The sequence below is a fragment of the Dermacentor variabilis genome, chromosome 5 (assembly GCF_050947875.1).
Source record: "Dermacentor variabilis isolate Ectoservices chromosome 5, ASM5094787v1, whole genome shotgun sequence".
NCBI lineage: Eukaryota > Metazoa > Arthropoda > Arachnida > Ixodida > Ixodidae > Dermacentor > Dermacentor variabilis.
In genome coordinates, this window is record NC_134572.1 from 795,853 (window position 1) to 813,944 (window position 18,092).

Genomic DNA, 18,092 nt, shown 5'->3' on the forward strand with positions numbered 1-18,092 from the left:
GGCGCGTGCCGCAAGAAAGGAAAAGTGCATGCCGGGCGGCGACGGACCGGAAAGGCCAGTACGGGGAACTGGCGGGGGAGGCCAAACGAGTTCTAGGAGGCGTTGGCAGGGTAGGTCAGCGGGAACGTAGCACGGCGGTTGCTGAGGTCACCAGAGAGGGCGAAGGCCTTAAAAGTTTTAGGGGGTGTTGCGGTCACACGCTTTCGCTCATAAGGAACCTCACTGCGACGCCGACGGCAGAAATGCACAGAAAGAACCATATAATTGGCAATAATATTCTGAGTATCTCCATGTGACGGCAAACAACATTACTTCAGTTCTGTCCAGCTACGAGGCATTTACATATTTTTAAATCCTCGTGTGGGATAGTTGGGACACCCTCTATATGAAAACAAAGCACTGCATTAGCGAAGATCTCTTTGCGGCGGCTGCTGTGAATCGTGCCCACACTTCAACCACGCATTGCCTCTCCCGATTAGCGAGGCAGTCGCGTTACACTTGGCTCAATTTGCAACGTACCGCGCGAGACAGATTGTCCACGCCAGCCAATGTATTGCGAAATGACTGAAATTTCGCGTTAGGGAGTATCGCAATCATTGGTGAATTTTTAGAGCGCAGCTCTGAGGCACCCATTCCTGGGTTGAGCGTCGGCGCCCCTCGGCGTAACTGCGCGAACGCCCTCGTGCCACTGCTCGCGTATACGTAGTCGTCTTCTACTACAGTGGGCTCGTCGGCGTCCCTCTGCGTAAGTGTGCGAACGCGCTTGTGCCACTGCTGGCGCGTTCGTCGTCGTCTTCTACCACAGCTAGCTCCCATGCCGCTCATCATGTCAGCTGCCCCTTCCTCTGCGTAGTGCTAAGAACGCCCAGTTGCAGTGCAAGTTTTGCCAACCAGTTGCGACTGTGGAAGCAGCATCTCGGGAGCATCGCCGCCAACCTCTAGCCACGGCGTGGCGAAGTCGACTTTGTGTCGATATCAATACGCGCATCCTCCACACTCCGTCGGTTAAGCTAGGATGCGTTGTGACTGAAGGAGTTCGACGAAGCAGGCTTTGTGCGCAACACGACAAAGCGGACCTGATCTCCTAAGGGCGAGGCAGCTGCCGCGGGAACGTCGACGGACACTCTTTCCCACGCTACGACCGAGACGCAAGACAACGCGCTAACCGGAACAGCTCCGAGTTCTATGAAATTCCTGTGGTGTCGCTTTGGGACCGTAAACACGCGTGTGTATGCGTGTGTGCGTGTGTGTGTGTAAACCGTGCCGCGGGGAGGCGGCTAGTTTGCGATGACTAAACGAACGTTCCCATCACCTTGTATCGGGAGAGGACCGAGTGTTTAAAAACCGCTGTTGTGCGGCTGCTCAGGTCACTCTCTCTCAAGCAGTCATGTTAGACTGATGTACTTTTTCAAACAGTCATGTTAGACTGATATAAATACTGTAAATAAACCCATATTCCTCGTTCTCGATGAGAAGCAGTCCTTCCCTTCATCAACGTCCTCAGCGTGGATAAGTTGGACGACGGCATGGGCTAGCTACCTTCTAATTCATGCCCGACTGCAATTTTGACAACGGATCACGAGCGATGGTATAGAACCCCCAATCATAACAACTGGCTGACAGCGGTGAGATGGACTTTGCGACGTGGTGCTGTGAATGCGGTGAGTGCTTGGTTCTTGCTTTGACTCTCTAGGCTTCATTTTGTGGTTGTTTTGTTTAGAACAGTAGGGAAGCTAGATTGTTGAGTGTTAGCTAGCTTGTGTTTTCCTAGCTAGATTTAGCGAGCAGGACCAAGGCAGTAAAGCAGCAATCATGGAGTTAAGGACACTGCTGAGAGACGAATTGTTGATTGTTGGTGAGGAACTTGGCCTAAATGTATGCAAGGAAATGCTAAAATCGGAATTATTGGAGCTAATTTCCGAAAAGGCAAGTGAGGAAGAAATTGAAATCGGGTTTGAACTTCTGAAAAAAAGAGAGAAATGGGACAGAGAAAGAGAAGAACGGGACAGAGAAGAACGGGAAAGAGAAAGAGAAGAACGTCACACAGAGAGAGAGAGGAACGCGATAAAGCTCGCAAGTTAAGAAAAATGCAACTTGAATTTGAAAGCAAACGTTTGGAGTTGTCTCAAGGAAGTGAAGGCGCTCTGGGACGATCAAGTGAGGCATAATCGTACCGCATGGACAGGCTATTAAAGCCATTTGAGGTCGGGACCGACATAGGCTTGTTTATAAGCAATTTTGAAAGGACTTGCATAAAGATGAACTTCGGCCCGAGTACATGGCCACAGCGGTTGCTGTCTATGTTGCCGTGTGAGGCTGCAGAGGTAATCGTCAGACTAAGTGCGGAAGATGCATATGATTATGCAAAAGTTAAGGCTAGTCTCCTGAAGAAATACCGCCTTTCAGCCGACACTTTTCGGCAAAGGTTTAGGAGCACAGGCAAGAAAGATAGCGAGGGATATCCGGAGTTTGCATATAGCTTAAAGGCCAACCTAGTCGAGTGGCTGAAAAGCGCGGAAGCGTACGACAGCAGAGACATGATCATTGAATGCATGTGTCTAGAGCAGTTTTATAAAACCATCCCCCACGCTGTGAAACTGTGGGTGCAAGACAGAGGGAATGTAAACACTGTGGAAAGGGCGGCTGAATTAGCCGAAGAGTACGCAACGCGTAGAAAGTTGAACGCCGAGGACGGAAACTGGGACGGTCGAAATGGACCGCGGAAACACTTTCCGTTCAAAAAGGGTTCGCAGACTAGATGATCGGAGCCTGTAGACGTGGAGGAAAAGCCCGCAGAAAAGAGCGAGGAGAAACTTAACGGGGAAAGCGCACAAAAGGAACAGAAAAGAAAATTCGAATCTTTTAGCCGATCCGCTGTTATAAATGCCACAAACTGGGACATATAGCTGTAAACTGCGGGAAGCCTAGCGTAGTTTTCTCCTACGTGGAGGAACAAGGCGAGAATATGGAACTTTTAAGTCCATATCTTCACGACCTGCAAGTTAATGGCAAACCATGCCGAGTGCTAAGAGACAGTGCCGCCACGATGGACATTGTCCATCCGTCTTACGTGACGGTAGGTGACTTCACCGGAGAAGTAGCATGGATCAAATAGGTTGTAGAACACAGCGTGTGTCTGCCCATGGCCAAAGTCAAAATCAGTGGACCATTCGGGGAGCTAGAGACTGAGGCTGCAGTTTCCAAATTTTTGTCACTGCAGTACCCTTACATCTTTTCTAATCGTTCAAATCAGTTACTGCGTAAAAAAGGGCTTAAACTGGGAGAGGGCGTAGTACAGGCATTGACGCGAGGCCAAGCTCGTAAAATCGCGTCGCTTTCGGCCGAAAATGCACAAGCTGATCCAGCAGAAGTAGCAAAGGAGATAACTGCAATAACCGAATCCGAGCTAGGCTCGAGTGATGAAAAAACAGTTGAGGAAAGTCTGCCAGCTGACCAGTTCAATGAGAGCGTAGCACTAGAGTGTCAAAGTTCAAGCCTGCGGGAAGAGCAAGCTGACGCACTCACAAGTGAGACAGGGTCGTTATAATCGCCGACCTCAAAGAACTTTGATCAGTTCTTACGTGTGGATAGAGAATCATTGGCAGGCGAGCAAAAGTATGATGAGAGCTCAGCTAAATTACATGACACAGCTAAAGAAGGCATTGCTAGGCGCAACGTGACGATACATGAGAAAGGTGGATTGTTGTATCGGCACTACCGAGATCGAAAGGGTAGGATTTTAGATCAGTTAGTCGTACCTACTAAGTATAGGGAGGACCTTTTTAGTCTCTTTCATGGAAATGGGTGGTCCGGCCACCTAGGCATAAACAAATCAAAGGAAAGATTGCTTATGGAATACTACTGGCCTGGCTGTAGAAAACTTAGTCTGAAAGGCGTAGAAAACTTTGTAAGATCATGCGACGCCTGCCAGCGTTCTGGTAAACCAGGAGAGACAGGGAAAGCTCCACTGAAGATAGTGCCCTTAATGACAGAGCCTTTCAGACGACTTGTAATAGACACGGTAGGGCCCCTTCCAAAAACAAAATTGGGCTACAGGTACTTGTTTACTATGCTGTGTCCAGCTACAAAGCTTCCAGAAGCAATCCCTCTGAAAGAGCTCAGCTCCACCGAAGCAGTAGACGCGCTTCTGACAGTGTTTGCACGAGTTGGGTTTCCAGCCGAAATTCAGGCAGATCAAGAGTCAGTATTCACGAGCGCACTGACTTCCACATTCTTGCAAAAGTGCGGGGTAAAGTTAATACACAGTTCTGTCTATCACCCTCAGTCAAACAGTGTAGAGAGGTGGCATTCGGTGCTTAAGTGAGTTTTGCGTGCGCTCTGTTACGAGCACAAGGAGGACTGGGAGAACTGTATGCCGGCAACTTTGTTTGCTTTGCGAACGGTTCCGCATGAAGCGACAGGGTTCTCGCCAGCAGAACTAGTGTATGGGAGGACACTCCGTTCTCCACTGAGAATGGTAAGAGAGATGTGGGAGGAAAGAGGGGAGAGTCCAACAGTGGTTGAATACGTGCTAAATTTTCTGTAAGAGCTAAGTGCAACCCAAGAACTAGTCGGAAAGAACATGGGAGTAGCTCAAAAGAACGCCAAATTCTATTACGACAAGAATGCCAGGCTTCGAGCGTTTAACGCCGGAGACCAGGTAATGATCCTCAAACCTTCAAGAAAGAACAAGCTTGAAGTTCACTGGGACAGGCCCGGTAAAGTGTTGCACAAACTTTCAGATACTAACTATGCTCTGAAAATGCCCGGTCGCAGGAAGGAAGTGAAGATATACCACTGCAATTTGATGAAGCCGTATGTAGAGCGAAGCGGAGTCGTTAACTATACCATCAAAGGGCAGGATAGCACTAGTACCAAGTTTAAGGAGTATAGGGCGACCTCCAACTCTGAAATCGGCCTAGAAGAAGTAGTAGAACACACGGTAAGCTCGCACGCTCTATCACCCGAGCAGCTAGATGAGCTAAAAGAGGTGTTAGGGGAATATCTCGACAGATTCAGCGGTCGGCCGGGTAGAACCGAACTAATAACGCATGAAATTGAGCTGACATCAACCGATCCAGTAAGATCACAGCCTTACACGGTGTCTCCAAGACAGAGAGAGATTATGGAGGCAGAGATACAGCGCATGCTCGAGTTGGAAGTTATTGAGCCCGCTGAGAGTGACACACGTCACCGCTAATACTGCTAGAAACCCCTAACAAGGACCCTCGTCCGTGTGTTGACTACAGGAAGTTAAATGCCATCACTAGGGATCAGCTGTACCCGATACATTGAGGAACGAATTGAAAGAGTTAGCGCTGCTAAATACATTTCAACTATAGATCTCGTGCGGGGGTACTGGCAAGTTCCCCTTTCAGAAAGTGCCAGCCGCTATGCCGCATGCATCTCACCTGCAGGCACTTTTCGCCCTCTCGCACTCAGCTTCGGGCTGAAGAACGCGCCGTTTAGCTTCTCGAAGTTAATGGATATTGTCCTAAAAGACTTGCAGGAGTTCGCCTTGCCCTATCTTGATGATGTAGCAATTTTTTCGGACAGCTGGGAACAACACGTATCGCACCTCAAGCAGGTGTTCTCACGGTTGAGGGGAGTCGGCTTAACGACGAAAGCGGAAAAGTGTAGGTTTGGTTGTTCGCAGGTTACTTATCTGGGCCATGTTGTCGGTCAGGGCACGGGACGGCCGGCCGAGCTGAAAATAGCTACGATTGGACAATTTTCTCAGCCGCGCACGAAAACAGACCTTCGTTCATTTTTGGGACTTGTGGAGTACTATCAACGGTACATTCCGAATTACTCGCAAATGGCAAGTCCATGAACGGACGCCCTCCGAAAGGGAGCACCGAGTAACGTACACTGGAATAAGGACAAAGAGAACGCTTTCCAAAGTTTGAACACGCTATTCGTTTCTCGTCCTTTGCTTCGCGCGCCAGACTACACAAAGGAATTCATAGTTCAATGCGACGCAAGCGACAGAGGTATGGGCGTGGTACTTAGTCAGGTCGGCGACGATAACGAGGAGCATCCTATCCTCTATGCCAGCCGTAAACTAAAGGTAAGAGAGGAAGCCTACAGCGCTTTAGAGAAGGAATGCGCTTGTTTAGTTTGGGCCACCCAGAAGTTGTCGTGTTACTTGTACGGAGCGAAGTTCATCTTCGAGACCGACTACTGTCCTCTTACGTGGCTCAATCAAATGTCACACAAAAATGGCCGCTTGCTCCGATGGAGCCTTACTCTCCAAGAGTACAACTTCTCCGTTAGATATAAGAAGGGAAAGTTGCATAGCAATGCGGATGGTTTGAGCAGGCTAATTTGAATTCTGGATTTGAGGGTCTCGCCTAAATTTTAGGGTTACTAGTGTCAATTTTGTTAAGCCAAGAAGATCCCTTCTCACTTAGCAGGATTCCCTCCATGATTGCTGAATTTGTCAGCACGAAATTGCTTCAGAAATTGGCATAGCGAGATGCAGCATTTTTTTTTCTTTGTTTCTGCACTTATGTTCTTTTTTTCTTTTTTGGAAGCCTAGCGGGTCTAAAGTGAGAGCCAAGGTACGTCATCTCGGCGCAGAGGAGTGTTGTGGGGTTCATTTTGCAGTTGCCTGTCCTTGTTGGATGTTTTGGGGCGGTGAAATCAATACACAAGGGGTCGCTGCGAGCCAAGGCATCAATCACCCCCTGGCCACCAGCCGTTCTCTTCCTGCCCAGCGGTTGTCAGCGCTAGACAGTCGAGATTTTCAGGGCGATGGAGGCGCTGTTAAGGCGGCCAGCTGCAGTGCAAGTTTTGCCAACCAGTTGCGACTGTGGAAGCAACATCTCGGGAGCATCGCCGCCAACCTCTAGCCACGGCGTGGCGAAGTCGACTTTGTGTCGATATCAATACGCGCATCCTCCACTCTCCGTCGGTTCAGCTAGGATGCGTTGTGACTGAAGGAGTTCGATGAAGCAGGCTTTGTGCGCAACACGACAAAGCGGACCTGATCTCCTACGGGCGGGGGAGCTGCCGCGGGATCGCCGACGGACACTCCTTCCCACGCACCGAACGAGACGCAAGACAACGCGCTACCCGGAACAGCTCCGAGTTCTATGAAATTCCTGTGGTGTCGCTTTGGGACAGTAAACACGTGTGTGTATGCGTGTGTGCGTGTGTGTGTGTAAACCGTGCCGCGGGGAGGCGGCTAGTTTGTGATGACTAAACGAACGTTCGCATCACCTTGTATCGGGAGAGGACCGAGTGTTTAAAAACCGCTGTTGTGCGGCTGCTCAGGGCACTCTATCTCAAGCAGTCATGTTAGAGTGATGTACTTTCTCAAACAGTCATGTTAGACTAATATAAATACTGTAAATAAACCCCTATTCCTCGTTCTCGATGAGAAGCAGTCCTTCCCTTCATCAACGTCCTCAGCGTGGATAAGTTGGACGACGGCATGGGCCAGCTACCTTCTAATTCATGCCCGACTCCAATCTTGACAACGGATCACGAGCGATGGGATTGAACCCACAATCATAACAGTAGGCGCTGACGGCACTGGCCTACTGCCAGTCGGTGCGGTTATTTGGGTCTCCAATTTTGTGTTTCAATACACTGACACGTGTACTTATTCTTTTCTCGGGGACTGCATTACCGCTCAGTGCACTACGCGTCTGCGTGATTGGAACTTACTGGAATGTTATCGATGGTTCTAAACGTCATCTGTTGTCACCGAAGCTTGTGTAATCTGATTGTATATGCGACGCGAATTATGTAGTACTTTCTGGAAGAAAGTACTGCAACAGCGATTACTCTGGAAACTTTGATGACTCATGCATAAAAGCCGACGCGCTTGACAGCAGATCAGATTTCGACGATAGCCGACTGTTTTCGCCCCGCCATCGTTTTGCTTTGAGTGTAGTTGCTCTTGTGAGCACAGGCTTCCAGAATAAAAAAAGTTATTCACAGTTTCGCTGCTGTGTTTTGAAGCGAAAAGCTTCACTACGCTAGTCAACACCGCGCTTCGCGCGAGCCGGCGTATGTCGTAATTGGCCCCGTAAGCGTGTTCGGAGTCGGCGCAGGTGGCCACTGGCGCACGCTATGCGTCATCGTTTGACGTTCGCCGCAAGCGAGTGTTTATCGCGGAGGCCGACTATATAACCGCTTGCCAGAGAATAGGCAAGGTAAATATACCTGGTAGCGAAGCTTCCATAGGAGCCCATACGTTCAAAACATGGCGGTCCATCTGCGGTTCATGGGGCTTAGCGCCATCTGTATGTGGTGGGAACACTTCCGGCGGAAGAAAAAATAATGTGACGCCATGTCCGTTAAAAGCAGAAGTGACGTCATTTTGTTTTCGAAGGCGCGAAATTTGTTTTGTTGTCCTTCCTTTGGAGCTATATATTCAAATGCCCCACCATTCGACTTGATGGGCGTTCCGAGCTTTCAGCGTGGAAAGCGATGCAGGAAAAGGCCAGCCATACGGTTGTCGAAATCGCATCCCTGCACAGAACATACTTTCTTTGGAGGCCGACGCAAGCTTTAGGTGTAGAGTGCTGATCCTATTGTCGGATGCCAAGCCCGTCGGCCGGCCAGCGCAATCGCGCGAAAACAACCACACAATTATCTGGCGGTCGTAACTCACAACTTTTGACTGAACAGATTAAGAAGCGATGAAGCTACCCGCGCCACCAAATTCACACAAACTTCGACAAGCAAGAAAGCACAAACTGTGAGGGGGGCGTATTTCAACAGGTGACCTTTACGAGTGCGCCTTTCAGCCCATTTCAAGACGTACATTGCATTGCGAGTGATAGTGGCGTCAACGCCCCCTGTAGCGATAGGCGCTGAAAATAAATGCATTTATTAATAATAATAAAAGAAGCTTGTATTTTCTTAGAAGGATCGACATTTGGGCGACTTGGTACTGGTTGAACATCTTGAAGGGGCAGCGCAAAAAGACGATGACAGAAGGCAGGAACACACAGGACAGCGCTGAACTCACAACTAACTTTATTCGAAGGCATACATACACTTATGTACACAACCCATAGCCACGTGCTCTCCCGTCCATGGCGTCATTATCAGTGCGCAGGCAAAAAACACGCAAAAGCATTTAATCTAATGCTACGTTATGTAGCGGCTTAAAAATTCAAATTCACTATCATGCAAGTTTATCGATGGCATGCTTACACAACGCGACCCTTTTTTCCTGATATGGAAGGCCTCAATAATCTCCCTTGTAGTGCGATTTTTGTGCTTGGAAAGTATTGTGGTGTCTTTATATATTGGAGTGCACCCATGCTCAGAGCAATGCCGCGCGACGTGCGAGTAGGCATCACCCGTTAGTGAGCGCCTATGTTCAGATAATCTAATATTGAGGCAGCGACCTGTTTGACCGATGTATACGTGACCGCAGGAAAATGGAAGTTCGTAAACAACTCCCATTCTACATTGCACAAACGGGGAAGTATGCTTAACAGTACAGCCTTTCCCAGCTTGAGTGGAGGCAGCCTGGGCCAATTTCCTATCGATCTTACCACAAATTTTGATCAACTTGTTAGGGGCGGAAAAAACAACCTTTATATCAAATCTGCCTGCTACATTCCTGAGATTATGTGATAGTTTATGTACATATGGAATTACAACCAGTTTTTTCTTCTTGTCGGCAGGCTCTGGATTATTCATTCTTGTGGGTGCTCCTAGTTTTACACGTTTGACAAGCTTCTGTACTGTCAAGCGGATAGCATCCTCTCGAAAACCTGCCCCTCTAAGCATACTTCCCCGTTTGTGCAATGTAGAATGGGAGTTGTTTACGAACTTCCATTTTCCTGCGGTCACGTATACATCGGTCAAACAGGTCGCTGCCTCAATATTAGATTATCTGAACATAGGCGCTCACTAACGGGTGATGCCTACTCGCACGTCGCGCGGCATTGCTCTGAGCATGGGTGCACTCCAATATATAAAGACACCACAATACTTTCCACGCACAAAAATCGCACTACAAGGGAGATTATTGAGGCCTTCCATATCAGGAAAAAAGGGTCGCGTTGTGTAAGCATGCCATCGATAAACTTGCATGATAGTGAATTTGAATTTTTAAGCCGCTACATAACGTAGCATTAGATTAAATGGTTTTGCGTGTTTTTTGCCTGCGCACTGATAATGACGCCATGGACGGGAGAGCACGTGGCTATGGGTTGTGTACATAAGTGTATGTATGCCTTCGAATAAAGTTAGTTGTGAGTTCAGCGCTGTCCTGTGTGTTCCTGCCTTCTGTCATCGTCTTTTTGCGCTGCCCCTTCAAGATGTATTTTCTTAAATCGTCACGAATATATAAAATTGACTAGGAATTTTATTTTCGTTGAATGAATCTAACTATGTCTCGTTTGAATTAAAAAACGCGTTTTTCTTTCCCAATGTTTGTTCCCTCCAAACATAGTCGCGCTTCAATCGCTTCTCCCATAACCCCCCATGCTGATGTCGGTGACAATCTGTACTGAACCGCTTTTCGCCCGAAGCTTCGCGACCTATTTGAATCGACCTTGGAATAGGCGTGCGCATTCAACATGGAAGGAGAAGCGAGTGACACTACCGATACAGAGAGCTGTGTTTATGGCTGTACAGAAATCGCAAGACAATGTGCCCAACGATGATTAATAAAGAAGTTTAATAATCCTGCATAACTTATGGTACATATCATTGATAAGCAATTTGCATAACTACACAAGGCACATGTATAGCATAACGATGAGCTAACCAAAGGATATTCATAAGTTAAACCATAAGCATATCTATAGGCTAAATCATAAAGCATAACCATAGGCTAAATCATAAAGCATAACCATAAGCTAAACCATAAGCATCACCGAACCTTTTCGCTTCGAGATATCCAGGCTGAACCTTAGCTAAGTCCCAGCCAATTTTTTGCACCTTCACTGCTACATGACAATATTGCCAAATTCAAATGAATACACATATCGGGCCGCGCTAAAATTTCGAACTAAGTGGTATCGTAATCGTCGGACAATTTTCTTTACTTTCACTTTTTTTTACTGCCAGTGCTACAAAAAATAAAAGCGGGAACGTGACAAAAGAAAAAGGGGGGGGGGGAGGAGGGTCATGAGGTGTCCTAGCCGTTACAGATGGCGTCATCCTTTTGTTGCAGTAGAATAAAAAACTTCTGACTTGCGTTGCCGCAGACGACGCTCACATTTAATTTATCGCGGTCGAAACTGGTAAGCAATAGCCTTTAAAGTAGTATCAAGCTAAAGTCCATGCAATACAGTACTTCTGTACCTAATTCGGGCAGAAATCAGCCAGCCGCATAGCAGGAACAGCAGGATGGCACTCCTATTTACACAAAAGTCGAGCAAATTATCCTGATGTAACGGTCCGTTGGGCAGCAATGTTGACACGGCGTAGCAGTCGATGCATGCAATGAAGTGACCCCATGCGCACGAATTCTGTTGGAATGCATGCGTAGATCATGCGCAAAACATTTAGGCGTCAGCGTTAAACCAATTAAACTAGGCCGATAGTGCCGAGTGCAACGCACTTCCGCGTTCACGCTCAAAAATGCCTGGATAGTAAATGCGATATTTACAGAGGTCAAATTACACAGAACAACACCAAACTCTTACTGCTGAGAACATCTTCCGTGCAGTAGTTGTTACCAAATTTCTCTCAAACTGTGTCCATTATTATCATGGGGTAGTGAGACACACGCAAACTCACGTCTTCTGTCTCTTTCCAAGTTAGTCGCTCGCACAGCGAACCCAGAGCGACGTCGTGCTTAACTAATAATGGTCGTAGTTGACGCTGCCTGGGTGCAACCGCGCACCTCAAGAGAGCCTGCTCGTACGGAGCACGGATAGCAGCTGTTTTACAAATCACGAGGGAACCAGCCTCAAGGCACTTACCTCATATTTGCACCTCCATGGCAATGGTCACTGGATTTCAGCCAGCCCGGGTCCGCGACAACGGCCAAATCTTTCAAGCGTATGCGTGCCATCCACCACTGCCTTTCGCGCCGGTCGAGAACTTGCAGTCCCTCTCGACCTGACTTATACGGCTTGACGACGGCGCCTGAACCTGAGTCGAGGTGTCGACACTTCAACAGTCCAGAGGCCTCGAGGCACTGTCAGTGATGTGAGCTTATCACATGAATCACCAACCACGAAGCGCCGTGGCTTTCGTACTCTGCTGCACCAGTGCAAGCCCCGAGATAGCACAGGAGGGGAGCTGCATCTGCAAATCTGAACCCATAAAATGGTATTTGCTTGAAGCACAGCACAGAACGATTTATTATAGGAGCTCAGTAAAGTGAGGCCAATAATCTTACTTTACAGGAAACTTACAGACAAGCTCCGGTTGGATGCAATTCACTGGCCCGAATGCCCTGCTGAGCCTGTGGATCAAGTGATCAGTTATACTTGTGCTAAAGTTATTTCGCATCTCTAACTCACTTCCTGTGAACTTTCCCCCTGTGGATCGGAAGATGCAGCTCCACTGCGCATCTGGCGATGAGGTTCTCCGCACAGCGGATCGTTGCGCTGGGAAAATGTGTCACTGTAACATGGAAGACCGCTACTGAACAAAAGACGGAGACGTACAAAAGCACCGTTCGCAATAGGGGATGAGAAAATTTGGGCGTGGTAGTTCATAGTAGCATTGCCATTTGTTGGGCGTGTTGGTAAATTGAAAGCATATTTAGCGCCAGCAAAAGTCTAGGTAGGACATTAGGCAGTATAAGAGCAAGAGCTTGATGGCGCAACCCACCGCCCCGTTCCAAAGGGGACGCTCATAACATCCATCCAGCCATCCATCCTGCAGGGTGCCTCGATGCGCGCCCGGGCGCACATCGAGGCACCCTACATATCTGCGGCGGCGGTCGGGCGGGGGAACGCAAAAAAGAAAAAAAGAGCTGGAACATCCCACGCCCTGTGGCAATCGATGTTATGCGGAGCAGTGTGCGGGGAGCCTACCAATTAAGCGAAATGACCATGAGAGCACCAAGGCGTAGGCGGCTTATTCAAGACCTACGTGACACGCATCTCATGATTTATGTTGGTCATACACTCTTGTCACACTATGCCAATTATAGAATATGCCAAGTTAACGAAACGACCATAAGAGCACCAATATGTAGGCGGCTAGCTAGCTAGCTAGCTAGCTAGATAGATAGATAGATAGATAGATAGATAGATAGATAGATAGATAGATAGATAGATAGATAGATAGATAGATAGATAGATAGATAGATAGATAGATAGATAGATAGATAGATACTGTCAAAGTGGCAAATGTTCGCCAAGAAATAAAAAGAGCCAGAAAGCTTGCCTTCGCGGATAGCGTTCGCCGCAAGCGTTTCCCGGTAAAGATTGCGGTAGCAAATGCTGCAGTTGCCAGGAAGCGGCAACGGTGCATACGAAAGCAGAGAGTGAGGTAACTACACTTTCATATGTAAAAGAATAAGCAGACTGTCCGCTTGGAAACTGATTCCATTTGTGTTTTGATCGCGGTATGGAAAGGTAACGCATAGTTAGGACTCTCGAAGAGCAACGCGAACACCATGAGCGGCGACGGAAACAGCAACGTCAATATGCACAACGGCGTCGTGCTCACCCTAGGTAGGACGCAGAGATTCCTTCTCAAAACAAGCCACGCGCAGTTAGGATGCCTGAAGAGCAGCGCGAATACGATGAGCGACGAAAATAACAGCAAAGCCGATGTGCACAACGGCGTCGTGTTTAGGCACGGCAGGACCCAGTTCAAGGCTACGTCACATTGGTCTATCGGATCAGGTGATGCCACAGCTTCGCTGGCCAACAACCTTCGCAGCATAGATTTAATCACAGTTTTAAATAAATACTTTACGGCGCATACTGCAATTTACGACTTACCCGGCGTGGAATGTTAGTGGCTATGGTGTTGGGCTGCTAAGGACGAGGTCGCGGGATCGAATGGCGGCCACGGCGGCCGCATTTCCATGGGGACGAAATACGAAAACACCCGTGTACTTAGATTTAGGTTCACGTTAAAGAATCCCAGGTGCTCCGAATTTCCGGAGTCCCCCACTACGGCATACCTCATAATCAGATCGTGGTTCTGGCTCTTAAAACCCCATAATGTACTTTTAACTGCTATTTGCGAATTGTAGCCAGCGAATTCCCAAGCGGTAAGCACTTGAAACGACTTTTCAGAATGAGACCAGCCTTGACATATTCATTCCCAAATTGCGTGTCGAAATACACGGGCATCTCATTTATTTTAGTGCTTCAATGGATCAAACGGCGCTTTGTTAGAAGCATCGCAGTTTCGCCCGCAAGACGAAGCATCGATTGCGATAGCAAATTAGTGCACAGCTATACGACGTAAGGACAGTAGTTTTATCGGCCGTATAAACTTGGAAACATTCGCTTAGTAACTGAATTAACAAGCATGGTGTCAGCGCGCGCACAGAAACGTAAACACATCTCACTCGATGAGCACGGACAATCGCTATCAAAACGCTGGTGTGAGCGAGCGAGGTGACCTTCGCGCTGTCTATCGCTTCAACGTCAGAGCGGCGAGAACACATCGCCCACCAAGGGATAAGCCGTCTGCAGATTACTTTCAAGATACGGCGCGGGTCACCGCGCGCGGCCGTGCAAAAGCGCACTTGTTGGCGGAGTCGGCCCCTCCCTCCCTCCCTCCGTCGCTGCTTCTCCGCTTGCCTCCACATATGGCGCACGAGCTTGAGCCTTGTTCGTCAGTTTCCCTTGCGCCCGGTCGCAAAATGCGCAGTTGCTGCCAGAGCACAACGCCGCCCCCTCTTCCTACCGCGCCCTTACGGCCTTTCGCGCGACGGAAAACGGCGCGTTTGCTCTCCGCTTTCTTCGTTCGCGCGTGCCAGATTGAGCCACGATCGTCGGCTTCCCTCGCGGGCTTTCACTCACACGTACGGTATACGACGCGCGGCCACGGTGTTATGGCCCTTGGACTTTGTACGGAATATCACGGCAACGGCGACGGCAAAATGCGCTTGGAGTGTCCATATAATTACTATCACAGTAAAATGACAGCAGACTTCAGCGATTACTTCGGCTATGAACTCATTAACTGCGACAGCAGCATTCCCCCCGAGTGAATACCACCATCTCCTTTGTTGCTGTTCGTGTTGTTGTGGCCTTAACACATGGCTTATGTGCTCACCAAGGTGGACTCAGCGATTGCGCCAGAACGCAGCCACTTCAACAACTTACATTTGCGATGCAGACGACCATCCTAACCAGTGCAAGCCCGCTGCTGTCGACCGTGACCCACTTGTCTACGTGGCGTTCATCGGTGTTCACACTACTGGGCACCGAAAATGAACTGGGCTTCTGCCAGCTGCCGCCGGTCAACTGCTTCTCCCCGCTGAATGTGCCGCCAGAGGAGCTGCGGTCACCGGGAATCATCGTGCCATGAGTGGCCACATCGTCAGTGGTAACAGCTCCATCGTGTATAAAAGAGCTTCACCCACTGACACCGCTCCATGGCTTCGATGACTGCACCACAACGCAGGCACTGATTCCACTTACCTTTGCGATGCAGGGGCGCGACTGAGATCTTTGTCCGCGTTCTGTTCGGTTGCTGCAACGTCACAAAGTGGCAGTATGGAAAATTTGTGAGAACGGTGCGCTGAAAGCAGCCAATCGACAAACGGTGAACTCCCCGGAAGCTTACTTCCCTCGTTTGCCGCCTGCTTGCAGACAGTATACTACGAAACGAAATGTTTCTCGTCTTCCAATGAATGAAATCTTTATCTAAAAAATCTATTTTTTCCTTCTCAAGCTTAAACACGTTTTAAAATAGTAATACGTGTGACTACTACAATTTATTGCTATTCGTTTCTCAGCGTTGTCCCTAGGTGGTATCGCGCACAGCGAGGAAAAAGAACAGTGACGCACTTTGCAAGAGGCAACAACATTCTAGTGGCTCGCAGGCACCCGATGATGGGGTCGAGTTGGCCGCACAAAACTATGGATTGGATCCTAACGTGCCATTTCGCGGCCGAAGCCGCCGTTTGGATCCAATCCAATCTACCAGACACGCTATGTAAAGCCAGTCTCGTACGAGCGTATGAGCGCTCCAAACTTTCAGACTCCCAAAAGGACTTCTTGGGCAAGTTGGTGCTTAGATTTCCTAGGTATACGTCGTGGCGCAAAATACATTTCTTGGAAAGGGACAGACGAAAGGAAGACAGTGAAGCGCCTGTCTGGTGTCTGGTGGCGCTTCACTGTCTTCCTTTCATCTGTCCCTTTTCAAGAAATGCATTTTTCGCCATCGCGAATACCTAGGATTCCCAACTCCAGTCGCGTTCAGCGCCTAGCAGACGACGTGCTCAATTACAAGATGATTGACAGGAGCGTGTCGTCATTTTGACGTAACCAAAAACGTCGCCGCGCCCTTTGGCTGGCGACGTCGGCGCAGAGTAGGCCAATTGCGCGTGCCGGTAACCGAACGAACGCGCCGAACAACGATCTCCGATCGCACCCCAGATCAATAAATCGTACGTTTTCTTCGTTAGACAATCAATTATTTCCTGAAGAAGTTTCCGAGCCCGCACTGTTGTATTGCTATTGCCGTTGAGTGTGCTCCTGCAAGTCGAAACATCCTGGCCCTAACGGGAATACTGTTGTGCTGGCTGAGCTACAGAAGCTAAGTGCTCGCCAGACCCAGTTGATTACCGAGACACAGGGGTTGAAAACTCAGCTAAGCACAACGGATATAACCATAACAGATTTAAACGAGTGAATGGCCGATCTTGAAACTCATTACCGAATATCTCTTACCTCCAGAAAAGATGCCGAAATAATGCAGACTAACACAATCAACATGGCTGAAAAGACTCAGGAGCTAGAAGCGCGCCTAGATGACCCAGAAAACAGGTAGCGCCGGAATAACCTGCTACTTACATTTGCAAGCACCTTCTGACAAGTGCTCCTTCCGAATCAAAACACTGCACGTGGGGTCGAAACGCTATATATTTGATACGTCATCCGATGCCGTTAAGGAAATAGCATAGCAGTTGCCCCGTCATGAAGGATCAACCAAACGCCAACCCGCTCCACCCTGGAAAGCTCTATCGTTTTTTGTAATATTCACTAACATCGCGAACATCATTTCGTCATCCAAGAGCAATATACTCATACTAACAGAAACGTGGCTAAACAGAGACGTAACGGACGCTGTAATTTAAATGATTTACCCAATTTTCGCGTGTATCGAGACAATCGAAATTGTTCGGGGGGGGGGGGGGGGGAGGGCGGAGTTCTTGTTGCAATTCATCGGTGTATATCACGCTCTGTTCTTAACGTCGCATCGAATATCGAATCGTTATGCCTCATGTGTCATGCTCCCCCGTAACAGCGCTGATTGGCGTTTGCTAAGACTTCCCACGTCATCTGAATAATGCCATTCATAAACTTGTTTCCACTTATCCGTATTCGCGCATTCTTATTTTTTTGTGATTTTAACTATCCGGACATTGACTGGCAAAACATAACTAGTTCCAGATTAAAATTTCATGCAGAAGAGAAAAAATTCATCGATGTCTGTTTAAATTGTAACCTCACACAATTAGTCTCCAATCAACTCGTGCATCACGAGGATCAGCAAACACCCTCTACCTGATACTAACCAATAGCCACGAGAATCTATCGTCCATCATTTACCTCCCTGAAATTAGTGATTACAAAGTCTTACATGCTCTATTTTCATTTACCTCGACTCAAAAACCAACATCCAATAAAACAATACGTCTCTAGGATAAGGGCGACTATAATGCAATAGCTTGAGACCGCAACACCTTTTTTTCCCCCGAATACGAATCCGCTTTTCACACTCGCTCAATTCACGAAAACTGGTTGATCTTCAAGAATAAATTAAACCATCTTACTAATATGTTTATCCCGAAGGTTACTTTTCACACTAATTACAATAAACCATGGTTTACCCGGCACTTAAAACAACTCGAAAACAAAAAGAAACGATTGATTCGTATACCTGCTGCATGGGGAAAATAGTTCGAGGCCGAAAAGTTCTATTACTTTCCATTCGTAAAGCTAAATACTCATTTTATC